We start from the raw sequence: 18,227 nt of genomic DNA, 5'->3' as shown, positions 1-18,227 counted from the left end.
TCACAGTGTACCTAGAAAAAGAAGAATATTGTTAAAAAGTAGTTAAAAAAACAGAATCATGCCTTAAACTGTACTTTGTTACAAAGAATTTAGTGCGAGAAATATTCTTAGTTTGAAGAGAATCTAGCAAGAAACAGTTATGTGTGTGTTAAGCCAGATTTTGTTTTTTTTTTAACTTCCGTTTACTGACGTGAGTAAAAATTCATTATTAAAGATTTTTTTGTCTAAACAAAAAAATGATATCTGCTGAGAAGCTATTGCCTTTCCTTCTACATTTAGGGTTTATTTCTACTACTTGGCCTTTGTATAAGCACTTCATTTAGTGCGGAAGCTCTTCTGTTACAATACTGGTAAGCAGCTTTGCTGCTACTATTTTCCCGTAGTCTTCAATAGTTCGGAAAGCTTAACCCTTTCTTTTTGCCATTCTTCTTGGTGAAAGCCAAATGACCAAGCAGCACTTGTAAGCTTTTTTTTCAATGATCGTCTGCCTTATATCTTATATTTCTGGTTTTCTCTTTGCCATTCATCTGCAAATAGACTGAGTCATTCATTGAAACGTATATCTCTAATCTGGTTACAATTATTGTGTAAAATTTAATGTCCATTCCATGTTCATACTTCCATTTTGCATTAAGTGCGAAATCTGTCGATAGAGTTACACTAATTAATAGTTTATAACAGAGCCTAATTAATGATATCATACGGGCAGGTTGGGATGCCTGTACATGTCCAACCGTAATAGTAACAGCATTTCAAACTAAAACACAATATATCCAATTAAATTGTACCAGAAATGGTATGTGTTTTCCATTTGCAATTCATTTTCATGGGACTAGGTGAATCGATTGCCAGTAAATTTTTCTAAATCTCTTTTGTGAGTTTTTGATTGGTGATTAGAGTTTATTTCTTCTCTTAGCCTTATTAAGGAGGAAGTTTGCGATCGTTAGAAATCTGTTGTGTTCATCGCAAGTACATATTTACTTATTAAAAGCTGTGTGTGTTACTCTTTATAATTCCACTCGTTTCATGTGCATCCTTCAACCCAACAATTCCATGTTGTTCGTGGCCGATATTTTCCTCTCTCCGTCCATCAACAGAGAGAGTACCTTGAGCCACCTTTGACCCAGGACTCGTAGCTTATTACTCAAACTGGCCTTAATGATTCTCGTCGTCTGTTACTTGCGTTGGCTATATTCCCAAATTGGCTTTTTTTTTTTCTTGTGAAGTTCCGCGAACAATGTCTTGTCTTATACCCAACTTTTTTTTCAAATATTTATTTAATTTATTTATATGTTGATAGGGTTATTGCGCCCTATGTGACTTTTCCCAAATACCTTCAACTCAGGTGGCCTCTTGTTCAGCACTCTCCGGTTTTCTTGGACCCTTATGTTTCTTATTTGATGGCCTGAACTCTGATCAGTTCCGACGTGAGTGCGGTTTACTTTGACGCTACCTAATGAAAATCTACAAAAACAAAATTTAAGGGAAAATTGAAGGTCATTCATTTTTTTAAGAAAATATCTAAGAAAGAAAAAGTGCAAAATTCATTTGTGTAAAGTTTTACATCCTGTTTTATGCTGGAAAGGTCGTGTGAGTTAGCAACGATATAATCAGAGATTGAGTTAAATAACAGTCCAAAACGTTGATAGTTACGCGAGTTGTGGGTTCAAGCAGAGTTGAGTGAATTGTCCAGTAATTAACTCGCTAGACGGAGTGAGTTTGCGAGAACACATGTAGTATAACTTCTAACCAATCACATTGGTTATTACAGATGAACGAAAATGTTATGACTTGCTAAAACTAATTCTACAGTGACTCCCATTAATATTGGGACACCTATTACAAAATGATTTAAAAGGAAAATGAAAACAACATACAAAAGTTTGGAATTTTTTTTTTTTTGAAATTACATTAGCAACATCTGTGGAAATTATATACGAGGTGTGTTCAAAAAGTAACGGGAATTTTTAAATTTCGCGGGTTTGGAGAGTCTGATTGTAAAATTTTTTTTTTTATTATGTTGGTACACATGCCCCTGAAGTACGATAATATTTTCAGTAATATTCATTGTTTACTTCTTAAGTGGCAGCCGTTAAGGTTAGACGTGTTTTTCGAGCTTGGCGATTTTTGTTTGTTAAAAAAAATGGATCAAAGAATTTGCATTAAATTTTGCGTAAAAAATGAAATAAAGTGTGTGAAATGTTAATAAAGGCATATGGTGAGTCTGCTATGAGTAAAACAAGGATTTACGAGTGGTATAAGCGTTTCCAAGATGGCCGCGAAAACGTTGAAGATGACGAACGACCTGGACATCCAAGCACATCAACAACCGATGAAAACGTGAAAAAAGTGAAAGAAATGGTTATGAACGATCGCCGAATCACAATCAGAGAAGTCGCTGATGATGTTGCCATATCAATTGGCTCATGCCATGAAATTTTTTCGGATGTTTTGGGTATGAAACGTGTGGCAGCAAAATTTGTTCCAAAATTGTTGAATTTCGAACAAAAACAGCGGAGAATGGAAGTTGCTCAAGAGTCACTCAATGAAGTCGACAACGATGCGGATCTACTGAAACGTGTTATAACAGGTGACGAAACTTGGGTTTACGGATATGATGTCGAAACTAAGGCTCAATCGTCCCAGTGGAGGCATTCTGGATCGCCAAGACCGAAAAAGGCTCGACAAGTGCGGTCGAATGTGAAGGTTATGCTCACTGTGTTCTTCGATTTTAATGGCATAGTGCATCATGAATTCTTGCCACAAGGTCAAACAATCAATAAGGAGTACTACCTACAAGTTCAACGCCGTTTGCGTGAAGCAATCCGAAAAAAACGCCCGGATTTGTGGCAAAACAATTCATGGATTTTGCACCACGATAATGCACCTGCTCACACTTCATTGTTTGTTCGTGAATTTTTGGCCAAAAACAAAACTTTAACGATGCCCCAGCCTCCATATTCGCCAGACATGGCTCCATGTGACTTTTTTCTATTTCCAAACATAAAGAGAACATTAAAAGGCCGTCGTTTTACAAGCATAGATGACATTAAAAGCGAATCGCTGAAAGAGCTGAAAGCTATCACAAAGATCGAGTTTCAGAAGTGTTTCGAGGATTGGAAAAAGCGCTGGCACAAGTGTATTGTATGCGAAGGGGACTACTTTGAAGGAGACAATATTAATGTAGATGAATAAATAAATATTTTTTTCAAAAAACGAAAATTCCCGTTACTTTTTGAACACACCTCGTATAAGTATAAATCGATGAAATTCCAAACTGTTAGGTAGCACTTTTTGAAAAAGTGTAAAATAAGGCTCTCAAAAATATTGGGACACCAGAAGTGCTAGAGTTTAAATGTTCAATATTTAAAATCTCCTACTATTTAATAATTGGTTGGTAATAATTTAATAATTGCTTTTTGACTTACAACAGCCCTCAAACGATCAAGCATAGGTGAAACAAGTTTTTGGTTAATTCAGGTGGTGTTTTTTTCCAGGAAACATAGTTTTAATTCATTTTTGTTAGATATTATTCGTTTTTCTTAAAGCACTGGCTAAATATTGCCATAAATGTTCAATGGGATTAAGATCTGGTGACTGCGGAGAGGTTTGGAATACTTTTGGGCAATTATATAACAGTCACTGACGTATCACTCAAGCCGTAGGTTTGGGGTTGTTATCTTGGTAGAATTTAGAAGACCCTAAAATACCAAATGTTTGGGCACTTTTTTCAAATTATATTTTAATATATTACTATAAACCATTTTGTGCATCATTCCATCAATAAACACTAATTCTCCAAATCCTGATGCGGACATCCAGCCCCAAACCAGAACTGACCCACCTCCACCCGGAGGTGCAGCTTTAAAACCCTTTAAAGTTGGCTGTAAATTCTTCTTTTCGAGTTCAGCATTCGCTTTCCTCCAGACCATAACCCTTCCATCTGACTGGAAAACATTAAATTTTGATTCATCGCTAGAGTAGATCATTCCAAAAGTCACTATTTACATTGAAATATTTTTCGGCTAATTTCACTCTCTTAACACGATTTATCTTACTGACAAAAGGATTCTTCCAGGCTACTCTACCATGATAGTCGAGTTTTCTTAGCACTCTCCGAACTGTTTCTGCTCCTTTTTTGCTCTCTGAACATGTCAAAAATTTCACATAGAAGTTTTGGAGCACCAAGTCGGTGATCTTTTTTAATTCTTTTAATATATAACGCTGCTCTCTCTCAGAGAGCAGTCGAGGACGGCCTTTTTGTGGGATTGAAACAATTCTTTTTTCTTTTTGGTAACGCTGAATGATGTTCCACGCAGTAGATGTTTTAGGTCCGATCAGTTTTTCTGTCTCTCTAACACTTTTTATTGTCTTTGTGCAAAGAAATTATAATATTTCTTTGTTCAATCGTTGTATTTGTATTTTTGCGCGACATGTTATACCTGGCTTGATTTATATAAACTAATTTAATTATTAATTTCATATTGAATATATGCTTAAGGTATATATTTACAAATTGTATAAATATTCGGGCAAAACCTTGGACAAACTATAAATTATAATAGTGTCCTAATATTTATGAGAGGTAGAATTTGCTCTTATTATAATATATATTTTTTTTAATCTACCAAAACATTTTTATGTACTTATTTAAATAGTTTTTATTTAATTAATAGTAATTATAAAATGAAATGAATTTATAAAAATTTGAATAAATGGGTGCCACTTTTAATTTTCGTCAATTTTTAACTTCTGTATGTACTGTCCCAATATTAATGGGAGTCACTGTATATTAATTTAAATCCATTTTCCACTAATTGCATTTCACATTAATTAGGTATAAACCATATACATACGTCTTTCTTTGATTCGTACTCAGAAAACCTGAGAAAAACTTTAATTTCCTTGTGAAAATTCAAAATAGAAAAGTTAACAGTATCTTGTTAATTAGCTTTTCCATTGATAAAAAATTAAATAGTTACCAAATTTAGAGAAAGAACTTTCAAATTAATTTAATTCATTTCCGAAAAGTCAAAGGTCAGACAGAAATACCACGCTATTGCTAGATGTAATTTAGGTTAGAAAATAATGATGACAATGTAATAATTTAATTGAACCTAAATGTAACCTTACCTGTTTTTTTTATAACCACACCTAGTTGTTTTATTACCATAGCAACTACCATTTTCAAATTATAATGTCACAACTATGAAAAGGTATTACGTGTATGTATTTCATTTTTGTTTAATTTACTGTTTAAATTGAAGCGACCGTGATTATTTTTTTATTTTTTTTAAAGTATCTTATTTCTAGTAAAAAGGAAGTAAAGGTCGCGTCAAATTATAGTTATCGAGTTTTTTTAGCGGAAATAAATTTTTGGAGGCCCTTTGTATAGTATGAACAAAAAACGTAAATCGTGATATTTCATTTATGTATCGTATTGGTCTTGAGGGAAAGTTTTAGCGGTCAAAGTCTCATAACCGGAAATGCTACTACACTAAGTAGATTTTTAAATTTTTATTTTTTTTTCTGATAATTTCAGTTCCGGTTTGTACATATTTCTTTGAATCTTACTATAATTCTATAGATTATTCATTTTCCAAGGAATACGTTTCTAAATACAGGAAATGAGATTACGTTGAGCATCTCTTTAAAGTCATTCAAGTCAAAATGTGCGTCTTAGAGTATAAGTGAAGTATTCGTCTGTTTTTTTTTTGTTTTTTAGACAGGGCCTAACAAAAAACTATCAATTTAGGTGCTTTTTGGACGGGGGCGGAAGTACATACTTCACTATTAACTTTTTTATTTTTTGAACAAATAAAAAGTAGCTACACGCGGGATTCGAACTGGCGATCTTCTTAGTCAAAACCAGCTCTTAATAACCACTACACTAATACACACCTAGACCGTCTTGAGTACCTCTAAAAAACTAATAGGAATTCGATACGTTTTGAAGAAGTCCAAACAAATAGAAAAATCAAACTACAGGAAGTGACACCATTATTCTGAACAAAATTTGTTCAGATTTTAGCGATTTCCTACTTCCTCTTACCACTTCGTGACAAATCGATTATTAGCGGAAATATTCGTTTTGTGGACCACAAAGTAAGAAAAAGTTAAAATTGTGTAGGCGTACGTCTGCCATTGATCCTGACAATTTTCTTAATTGCGGGTAGCTTCTAACCGGAAGAATTAATTAATTCTTTGAGTTCTAGAAGTTTTCCATTAATAATTCTTCTAGGAGAATTTGTTTTTAAGGCACTTCCGGGGATGATACACTTTTCCTGTAAGGTAAGCACTTCCATGTAATGTGCTGTTTTGCTTTCCTTTCGTGTTGAGAAAAACCTTTCATTTCCGGATAAATATTTTCGAAAATTTGCTCAATGAACGTGATACATCCTTTTGTGAGCAGCAGGTGTAAGAGAGAGAGAGATTAGCCCGAGATATACCCAATAACATCAGGGTTTGCCGATAAAACCGTTCCCCAAGGAGCAATAACTTCATTCCCCCAAATGATACCCTAAATTAATTTTGCCACCCCCTCCAGCTACAATCCACCTTGCGGTGAATCTAGTTAAGAAACCCTTTGTCCTTAAATCTTAATGAATATTAACACCTGCACAGCACCCAAACGTAATTTTTGGTATTTGAACTAGATTTTATTTTTAATCTTGGAATTATTACTAAGAAATCCAGAACAACACTATGAAACTTAATTAAATAATAGACCATCGTCTTAATTTGCATCCTAGTGGGAATCTGGAAAGACGGTGCGCAATATATCAAGGGTGATAATAGATGCTCTTGATCTCCATATACAGGTTGTTCTTTAGCGTTAATTAAGGTCCTGGAATACATACTGTTACCACGAATTGGAGACGCCAACCCACTACCAAGTAATATTACTCCAGCGTCTTTATGTTCGTAGAACTGGAGCGCTTTCCGTTTTCCTTCTCTATCTCTCTCACTCTCCCACAGACCCACGCATCTACACCCATGCAGATGTCTTCAAAATGCGAGATTTACCTCCTTTACTTCACCCCCACCCCTGTAAACACATTTACTTTCATATAGACATCCAGTTGTAAGGCAAGGCGCAGCATATTGAGACACATATATCACGTGTACCTCAGACGCGACCAGCATGACTTGGAATTTCCCCAAAGGTCGCGTAGTAATGCGCATATTTAGATACAGTTTTTATTACGTGAAGTGGGTTTTATTAATAAGACACTTCCGGTAGAGCCATTTTGATTGTTGAGTTAAAGTCGTGAATCGTAATTTCAACTAGTTGTAAAACCACCAAAATTTAAGCTTCCATATCTCATTAACTATTGCTATTAAAACAATGCGATCTATGTCAGTTATAGAGCAGTGTATTCTCTACAATTCGGTATAAAATTCATTAAAATCTGTACAGTAGAAAGGGAGAAAAAGTGGTTTGAAATTTCAACTAGTTGTAAAACCACCCAAATTTAACCTTCTATATCTCGCTTACTATTGCTACTAAAACAATGCCATTTATATCAATTATAGAGCAGTGTATTCTCTACAATTCGGTATAAAATTCACTAAAATCTGTACAGTAGAAAGAGAGAAAAAGTGGTTTGAAATTTCAACTAGTTGCAAAACCACCAAAATTTAACCTTCTATATCTCGCTTACTATTGCTACTAAAACAATGCCATTTATATCAATTATAGAGCAGTGTATTCTCTACAATTCGGTATAAAATTCACTAAAATCTGTACAGTAGAAAGAGAGAAAAAGTGGTTTGAAATTTCAACTAGTTGCAAAACCACCAAAATTTAACCTTCTATATCTCGCTTACTATTGCTACTAAAACAATGCCATTTATATCAATTATAGAGCAGTGTATTCTCTACAATTCGGTATAAAATTCATTAAAATCTGTACAGTAGAAAGGGAGAAAAAGTGGTTTGAAATTTCAACTAGTTGTAAAACCACTTTATTAAACGGTACTTTTAGAGAAAAGTTTTAATTACAATAATAAAGTTTTCCCAATTTTTTAAAATTTTAAATTAATGGAATAGATCTAAATAAGTAGATTTGTAGACAAATATTTGGAACCATTTTAGGAAAGGCATCTAAAAAGGACGCAAAAAACGTACTATTAACAAAGACTTGTTGCGGTTTACTGATTTTTGACAAAATTGGAATTTTATTTACCAATAAAATATTTTTTAATATTTTTTTTTTATATTAAACAAGCTTTTTTGTGGGGTAACTTGTGACGGGGAGAGAACTTGGGTGGGGGAGAGCTTCAACCCAAAATCTTTAAAAAATAAATGAAAATAAATGTACCTTCTTCCGGTTTTGAGATTTAGATCGCAAAAGATAGAAAAAACAGTATTTTATTTGTTGCATTATCAGAACAAAAAATAATCCAACTTACGTACATCATAAATTTCACCAAATCAAAGTTAACACCTAAAGTATTCCAAACCACCTTGTTTGCGGTATTTAGACAACTACTACCCTAACACTCAATCTTCTAAGTACACTTGAGTCACTTTTAGGCTGGGTGGTAGGTTATAACATTGCTACCACAACGGGAACTAGAAATGTTTCCCAAGAAGGTATAAACATTGAATGCTAGAACAAAGTTCTACTTTATAACCACAAACCTAACCTATCCTTTCGTTCTTACTTATTATACAGTGTTACCAACACTGTACACACAACAAACCGGTATAAATGAGCAGCGGCACCCCTTTTGCTAAAATTTACAATATCTAGTTGGTACGACAAGGGTAACTAGATAACTTCAAACTAAATTTTCACACACATAATATATAAACTTCAATAAATAAAGTACAGAGATAACTATATTAATTTTGTTTAATTTTAGAATTTAACTGCTATTATATTAATTTATTATATAGATATATTTTTGACGTGAATACGTCTTTAAATTTGCTATCATATGGAGGCAATCCAAAAAAAAAACCTAATAATAACAAAATCGGGAGATTCAGTTTGGCATTATAGTTTCGAATCTATCGTCTACATCCAAAATTAAATTAGTCCACTGGATAGCTGAAAGGATCAAAGAATTCATTACGATAAGCGAGGACTGTGACGCATCGCGCGCGGTGGAGGGAGAAGCGCCGCCATTTTGAGATCATTTTGCTGAGTATCGAGATTTGCAATTAGTATAACTTTTGACTCGGTGAAGTTTACGATGTTCGTTTAAGTTTTAATCGTCAGCTGTCGTCACAATCTATCGATTGTATATAAAACATTAGTGTAAAATAGCGACAGTGAATATAATAAGGTGTTAGAATAAAAAAATAATATCAAAAATATATAATGTCGGCCTATACGCGTCGGAAAAGCCAAAACCAAATACAGAGATCGTATACGGTTGGAAAGGGCTTTTCAAGAACAATCGAATGGTAATAATAATTCACCGTATGACCGAGTCAAGCTGTACCGGTAACATAAAAGAATGAATGCGGCCGAGCGGATCAACCGAGCGGTGTCAGTACATCTGCAGCTGGGGCGGTTGAAATTATGCAAGTGGATGATGGAAATCGCTTCTACATCGACATCGGACTGTATAGGCATAGACTGTGTTCAATCGTCGATTATGAAGACACATTGTTTCATCCTAAATACATAAATAAAAATATTTTATATAAAAATTATAACCCGTTCGCAACACACGGCCGTGTCCATGACACAGCCACAGTTTTTTAAATTCAAGTTTTCTTATCTGATTCTGGATAATCGAGAAAACGTCGAGAATTGTAGTAAAAGTCATGTAGAGTTCATTACGTAGCTTCCGGTTCTTCACATCACTTCCTCCATTCACTTTCTGGTAATAAACAAAAAATAGAAAGAAGACTGTGAATACTTGATCTCAAATCATATTCATTTAGAAATCTTATCTGCCTTCCTGTACTGTTTACCTAATCTTCTTCCCTGATGTACTAAAAGAGGAAAGAAAAGTAAAAGAAGGCGGTCTCCGACAAAAAAAGGGAGAGAAATGGAAAGAGATAAGTTCCCTGGGTAGATATTAAAAGGTGTTAACAGTTAAAGGAGGTGGATAAGGGAGATAGTAAAACCCAGTGTTCCGCGGAAAAGATAGATGGGAAAGTCTTACCTGCAGCTAACCGGCGGAAAAACTGGTGTGAGTCGAGTGAAAATCATATTTAATAATAAAAAAAAATTTTCTTCTCTCACCGGCTTGGGTTCCTGTTTTGGGGGCGATGAAATATATATAGCATAGAAGTTGAAGGAAGATCCAGCCGGAAAAGAGGTTTAGCTGAGTAAACGGTTTCCTTTTTTTAAAAGAAAAATTTTCCTCAAGCTCTAAACGACCTTCTGAAGCTTTTCATTCACTCACTTTTCACCTCTTCCTTTATTCCTCGCTTTCTTTCATAATTTTCTAACTTCCGCCATCAAAATTTCGTTGAAATAATCATAATCAATGGTTCCAGTATAGTTCCTCCAAATTGTACTTACAGTAATTCTCGAGTTTCCTTTAACTTTCACCATGAAATGCCCTAAATTAATTTTCCACCTGAAAAAACATTTAAATAAAAACTTTTGATCTATGAACAAAGTTTGGAGAAAATTTAAGTGGCATTTTCGTAAAAAAAAAAAGGCTAAGAAAAGTGAAAAATCCATCTAGTAATGTGTCGTTTCCGGTACTCTTAGAATTTTCTAAGATTTTTGTTTTCTAGATATTTCCCCCCCTTTTTTTTGTGATATAATGCACGTAGATTCTTACATTTTACTGAAATGGAATTATTTTGTTTTAATGAAAACATTTTAATAAATAAATAAATACATTAATAAAACAAAAAATCATGCAATAACAATAATCTTTTTTATTTTTCAGACAAGAAAATTATGAAGCCAAACGATGAAGCGGTTAACCAGAAAAAAAAAAATATATATATAAGGTAATTTTTAAAAAACTGCTTTAATTTTGGAAAATGTCAGGTTCCCCCCCACAAAAGTACAAAATTATAAATCCATGGATTTTTTACTTAAACAGTTAGCAATCAAGAAATCATGTACTTCCGGATTCAAATCCATTTATTAGTTTTCCGCCTTTCTAGAATAATGTCTTTCTAGATTAAATTGTGGGGAATTTTGTAGAAGATTTGATAGTTAGAATGAAGTCTTTCTAGGAAATCAACTCATTCTGCTAAAACTCCAGTAAATACTGCCTCCTTCCCCCCCCCCAGAATTAACACTGAGACTTAGGGAAGGGATTAGCTATGCGGTTAGCGTACTGGACTCCTACGCGGAGGTCCATGTTTGAATCCAGCAGCTGACCCTTAGATTTTCTCTTCCTAGGAGCTTCTTACAGATATCACTGTCCCAGTGATGGACAGTGTTGTCTGTAACGAGAGAACACTGTCCAGAGGCCGGCAGTGCAGTGAAAAAAGCTCCGGGTGCCAAATAACCTAAAAAAAAAAAAAATCACTGAGACTTTTGTGACTCATTCTATTAGCAAACATGGAGCTTTCAACGATTAATATTTCAGATATCTTTTTAGCATACACATCGTGCGTTAAAAACATCGCCTTTTTTAGTGTTGTTCAGCGTACTCTAAAACATCTACTTCCGGTGAAAATTTGACACGTACATGGTAGGGGGAAGGGGTAGAGAAAGTCTCTGTGGGAGGGGGGTGGGCGCTCTAGACAAGAAGCGCGAAAAAAAAAAATCGGCTCTCTAGAGTACATAACGTCAGCAATGCTCTCTACATGTGTGTGTGTGTGTGTGTCTGTGTGGTCCCAGCAGAGAGCATTTGGGGGGTTAATGTTTGGAGCATGCGCACTCTTGCTTTCTTCAAAAAAAAGTACACACAGCACACCACCAGCAGCACTCTGGTGAGAGATTGCCTGAAACAATTCTCCGCTAACAACCCCGGCCGGTCTTTACTAAAACCCCAGTAGCTACTGTGCTCGTGCTGCTGTCAACATCGTCGCCGATCTATTACGGACGGACACATAAACATTTTTTTGCGTTAATATTTTACAATACGTGCATCGTGTTTTTTTTTTTTATTTTTAAATTTTAGGCTATTTTTATTTTAAAATAATCTTATTTAATGAACTATTTTTAAACATTTTAAATAAATAATAAGTCATTTATTTTTTCGTGATTGTGTAAATTTCGTTTTTTTATTAATTTTTATTACATTTTACATAACATAGTGATTTTGAGTGCCATTCTAGTATTCAAATAATTTTTTTATTGACTGTAATTTTTTATAAAATCTCATGGTGATTGCATAATTTGTTTTGCAAGCAATCAAGAAGGCAAGTCAATTTGAAATATATATAATTTTTTTTTAAATTAATTAATTCAATTAAAATTTAAATTAATACTATTTTTAAATCTACGTGTACTTTAAAGTACTATTTTAGAATAATGTACAGTTTCGTGTCTTGCTGTAATTCTTAGATTTAAGAAAATCCAAAATTATGTACATAGAAAAGGTTTACATGGAATAATTATAGTATAAGATAGTCAATAATCTTACAAGATTATTCAATTTTAGATAATATTAAAGTATTTTTAAAAAAATCAAAAGATTAAAGAATTTTTTTTTTAAAATAATAACTTGGGAAAGGGTGAAATTTTTACTGACACTTTCACTTGTAAACAAATTAAAACGTGATTAATAGGGAATCACGTAGTCAACGTCCACTGCGAAACCCCCCCACCCACCATCACAAAAACCAGCTCCAGAGATGTGGATACTCGGCCGACGTGATGTTGGTTCTAAGAATGATTGATGGACGTGAAAGAAGGAAGGCCGAATATTATTAATAATAATTTTGATGCTACTCGTAATTAGAAAGATATTTGTGGCCGATATACTTTCAGTTTTCTCTAAATATCAATAGAAAGCTTGCTCACAAACCTTATTTTTTTTACTCGTGTAACCGGAAGTATGACACTTCTATTTTTTTACGTAAAAACGGAAATACATGTTCTTTTTTTGGAATATTATTAAATAATTTTGATGCTACTCTAATTAGAAAGATATTTGTGGCTGATATACTTTCAGTTTTCTCTAAATATCAATAGAAAGCTTGCTCACACACCTTTTTTTTTAATCGTGTAACCGGAAGTATGACACCTATTTTTTACGTAAAAACGGAAATACACGTTCTTTTTTTTGGAATATTATTAAATAATTTTGATGCTACTCTAATTAGAAAGATATTTGTGGCTGATATACTTTCAGTTTTCTCTAAATATCAATAGAAAGCTTGCTCACACACCTTTTTTTTTTTTTTACTCGTGTAACAGGAAGTATGACATTTCTATTTTTTACGTAAAAACGGAAATACACGTTCTTTTTTTTGGAATATTATTAAATAATTTTGATGCTACTCTAATTAGAAAGATATTTGTGGCTGATATACTTTCAGTTTTCTCTAAATATCAATAGAAAGCTTGCTCACACACCTTTTTTTTTACTCGTGTAACCGGAAGTATGACACTTCTATTTTTTACGTAAAAACGGAAATACATGTTCTTTTTTTGGGGTTTCACTAGACTTTCTTTTAAAATCTAATTATCTAGTTGAGCTTATAATTTCCCGTTGCAAATTTTATTGAACTTCTTTTTTTTGAGCAAAATGGCGTATACGTATATTATATCTAATAAATTTTTGATTAGATTTAATAATACTTCAGTTATTTATTCCACATTATTATTATTATTTTCAAATAGGCCATTAAATTTTATGCGACCAATTCTATAAAATTCTGCTTTTGACACTCCTTAAAATAATAAACATTTGCGAAAGTGTATTTCAAATACAATATTTGGTATGGTCAAAGAGAGAAAACTATTTACCTTTTAGAATAGTGTGTCTTAGTTGTTTGCTGTTTGTCTGTATGTAGCAAAAGGAATAACATTAAATTTGAACTCTGTGTTTATACTGAATTTAGGTTTTGTTTAATTAGCCATTCTAAACTCAGTAGAGTTCTATTTACTGAACGAGACCTCGTTTCCGCTAGCATTGGACTAGTGATGTTTGAATAGTACCTAAATTGTTAGAATGTGAACATATCAGGCTATCTATTGCATACATTTAGCGCAAGTGAAATCAGCGAAATATCAGACGATATTCTCTTGTGGCTAAAATTCTAATTTGGGTAGTTTATTTTGATAGGTGGAGCATGTTAAACGAGGTTATGTTACGCGCAAAGTTAGGATCTAAAGACGGTCTATAAGGAGGAAGGGATTCTGGATTCGGCAAGAAGTAAAAAAAGAGGATGGCAGGATTACTCCTCCAAATTTTAGATTTTCAATTTCAAATTTTCACCGGAAATATCCCTTTTAAGAGCCTCCATTTTTTTCTTTCAATTTACAACTTCCTTCTGGCAACAAGTTAGTGTCTATAAAAACAGCACATGCAACAAAATAAACTTATTGTGGGCCAAACTAATGGTGACCATCAAGTTACGGCTAAAACAGGATACTACGAAATATTGCATACGATACAATATTGAATATTGGTAGTAATGTTGATTAAATTATAATCGATTGTTGTTCATTCTTTTTGGTGACTGATTCATAGTTTCAATAGGATGAAAAAATAATTGCCATTTCAGTCATTATAAACTTTATTCTGCCGAGCTTTCGACCTAGGGACTAGGTCAATCTTCTGGGCTGGTTTATAAAGTAATATTTTTACATTACAGGGTTGGTTTTGTCTTCTGTCTTGAACAGACAAGACAGAAGACACACCAACCCTTTAATGATGTGAAATATTGCATTGTCAATTGGCCCTGAAGATGACCTAGTCCCTAGTCCAGAAAGCTCGGCAGAATAAATTTATCACGACTGAAATGGCAATAATTTTTTATCCTATTATAATCGATATTTTCATCCGTTTTGGATGTGAAAGGGCGACCCGGGCGGTCATCATCTCCGACGTCTTCTCGCGGCCATCTTGGAAACGCTTGAACCACTCAAAAACTCGCGCACGTGATACAACATTGATCGCCATAAACTTCTTTTAATAAAAGAAGTTTCAGTAGCGGGTATATCAACTTCTGATGTGAAATTTCACGACAATTCGTTGCTCTACTACATGTGTAGTATCATGTTTTCGGCAAAACGAAACTAACACCTCTTACACAAACGACTGTTCCGGTCAGATAGATTTCTCTACAAACACGTGAGAGACGCTGCACAATCGAATGAGAAGGCTTTACGCTGCTGCACAGCTGTCGGTCGTTACGGATTTGGCACATGCATAGCTCTTCTGTAGCAGCAGCATCAGTCTCGCGTTATTTAATAGCCACACCTCGTACAGTTGACCATGAGGCCATCATCTACGCTTAAGTCTTCGGCAAGAGGTTGAGTATGAACCGGTTGAAGTGGTTTTTTTTTTTGGACAATTTGGAATGAAATTTTAGTTATAATAATAAGGGGGTGTAGGCTAGTTCAAGAACAAAAGGGAATTCCCTTGGAACAGGAAACAAATTTTTGTTCCACAAAATTGCAACGTAGTTATTAATAATTGTATTTATTAAAACAGTTTTTATACTTCACTGGTTGTTAGGTTGAAAAGTATATTGTGATTGGTTCCGATTTTATTCAGATCATTTAATCGAAATCTTGCTGCAGTTATAACAATTTTTACTAGAAAATGATCTTCAAACAAGGACTTCCTATTTAATAAATTTCCGGTGTAAAAACTACTATTATATTTGGATTTTTAGGGATTTTTTTTAATTGTACCTCCATAAATTTGAAGAATAGTAGGGATTATATCCTGTATCTGAATGACGACAAAGTTGTTTTTAATAAAATTGTTAATAAGTCCATGAAAATCGGACCCACAATTTTTAAAATAAAAGCTATTATTTTTGAATAAATAAATGGTCAATTTGAATACCTCTTTCCCTTGAAAAAAAAAAAAAAAAAAAATTAAATCAGTCAACCAATAAGAGTTTGGTTGAGTTAGTTTTAATCCAATTATATTTCGCAAACGATAAACTGGCTAGGGAGTTAGGCATTTTAATAGACGATCTGGGATTGGACTCGGGCCTATTAAATATCGTCCAATCGTTTAGCCATATTTTTCCGTGATGGTTATTTTATGGTTATATGGCTACTGGTGGGCCATCAAACGGAAATGATTATTGGTCTGGGATTTGTTTTTTTTTGGGGGGGGGGGTTTACAGGCAGAGCGGGTAGCTGGTGAAGGGGGGAAATTAAAAAAAATATTGTCTCAATTAGTTTTAAACAGTCAGTTTTTATTTTACCATAAAACGTAAAAATCTATAAAGAACACTCACACGACCTCCTTTTTTTTATACTAAATTTATATATTTGCTGACTTAGGGACTACGTCATGTTCAGGGTTGTGGAACATATGTTTTTATAGAAACAGGATTACAGTGTTACATTGATTTGATATATACGAGGGTCATTCAATAAGTAACGAGACAAATTATTATTGCTCAAAAACGGTTTATTGAATCAGTACAAAACTTTGGTTACTTTTCAACATAGTCCCCAGCAACACTTATACACTTGTCCCATCCTTCTCCTAATTTGTAAATGCCCTTGGCATAAAATTCTTTGGGTTGATCTCTAAGCCACTTTTACACCTGATTTTTTACCTCTTCATTGGATCGAAAATGTATCCCTCGTAGACCATCTTTAAGGGGCCCAAACAGATGGAAGTCTGATGGGGCGAGGTCGGGGCTGTAGGGGGGATGTGGAAGGATCTCCCATCCCAGTTTCTGAAGTTTTTCTTTCGTCAGCTGTGCCGTATGTGGACGGGCGTTGTCATGAAGCAAAATCACGCCTTCAGTCAAGAGCCCACGACGTTTAGTTCGAATTGCAGGTCTTATCTTGTTTTCCAGCATGTCACTGTAGTACTGGCTGTTGATTGTTCTTTGGCCTTCAAGAAAATCACAATAAATTGGCCCCTGAAAATCCCAGAATACTGTAAGCATGACTTTACCGGCAGATGGCTGGGTCCTGAATTTTTTTCCGAATGGAGAAGTCGTATGCTCCCACTCAAGGCTCTGTCGTTTTGACTCTAGCTCATAGTGGTGGATCCATGTTTCATCGCACGTTACAATTCTTTTGAAAAAACCTTCTCCTTCAGTCGAATATCGATTTTTCAACTGTTGACTGATTTGAAGCCGGGTTTCTTTGTGAGCGTCCGTGAGTTGTCTGGGCACCCATCTCGCACAGGTTTTCTTGTACTGCAGCTTGTTGTGAATAATGTTATGGACAGTTCCAACACTCGCGTTTACTTTTTCACTTATCATTTCAACGGTGATACGCCTATTTTCCCGAATTAACGCGTCAATCCGAGATTCGAGAGAGGAAGTCCCAACTTCGATCGGTCGTCCACTGCGTTGCTCGTCAGAAACTTTTGTACGGCCACTTTGAAACTGTTCTACCCATTTGTAAACGTTTGAACGATTCAAACAATTGTCTCCGTACACTTTTAACATTCTTTAGTGGATTTTACTACCTTTCTCACCTTCCGCGACTAAAAATCTGATCACGGCACGTTGTTCTTCCACGGTGCAATTCTCGAGCGGACTCGCCATCGTTAACTGAGTAAATTTAAGGTTATGTTTACAAAATATAATTGAACAGCTGATCAGATGTCATCGCAAGGTTGCCAACTTTATGTCCTGAAAGTTTCATACGGATCAATTTAGCGGTTTTTGAGCAGTAGTAATTTGTCTCGTTACTTATTGAATGGCCCTCGTACGTATATAACAGGGTGATCCATTTAAAACGCCCCAATCACTAACAAGTTTTTAGGAAAGCGAAATTTCGAAAAAACCCACGAAGTAAACTGTATGTTTTTTTTGGGTCTAGTTTTCAAATTTTCCACCCCAGATGTTGTATCTTTATTTTTGGCGGAGTTATCGGGGTAACATAAGGACCACTGGTTTTAACAATGATTATGAAAACTACATAAAAAATTGTGAAAAATGATGTTGACCCCGTTTCGATATCCCTAATATTAGTCGAGATATTTAAGATCAAAGTTACAATTTTGAATATTAATTTTCCACCAGAAATACACCAGTTTTGGGAGGTCCTCTGACTGCGAAAAATGTTATTGGTGACGCAAAGAACATAAAAATAATAATAATTAAACATTTTAAAGAATGTAGAGTAATGTAATGGTTGTGGGTGAGTCTGAATAAATTTGTTTTATCATCAAATAAAAGCAACCAT

At 34.3% G+C, this 18,227-nt stretch overlaps 1 protein-coding gene across 11 annotated transcripts in view; it reads left to right on the top strand.

Moving 5' to 3' along the window:
- LOC141447722 (uncharacterized) overlaps positions 1-18,227 on the top strand; it is a 610,137-nt gene that overhangs the window by 6,327 nt on the left and 585,583 nt on the right. For 7 of the 11 annotated variants that reach the window (XM_074115484.1, XM_074115497.1, XM_074115483.1 and 4 more), the window contains exons 1-2: positions 50-190; positions 10,870-10,933. The gene's annotated coding sequence lies outside the window, so the exon portion shown is untranslated. Of the gene's footprint in view, positions 1-49; positions 191-5,197; positions 5,226-10,869; positions 10,934-11,857; positions 12,302-18,227 lie in introns of those variants that run through there. The other 4 variants (XM_074115492.1, XM_074115493.1, XM_074115489.1 and 1 more) reach the window with 3 other exon arrangements.

The sequence above is a fragment of the Rhodnius prolixus genome, unplaced genomic scaffold (genome assembly GCF_049639745.1).
Source record: "Rhodnius prolixus isolate KJV_2025 unplaced genomic scaffold, Rpr scaffold_13, whole genome shotgun sequence".
Lineage (NCBI taxonomy): Eukaryota > Metazoa > Arthropoda > Insecta > Hemiptera > Reduviidae > Rhodnius > Rhodnius prolixus.
Note: the sequence above shows the minus strand (reverse complement) of the source record. Positions and strands in the feature narration are given on the sequence as shown.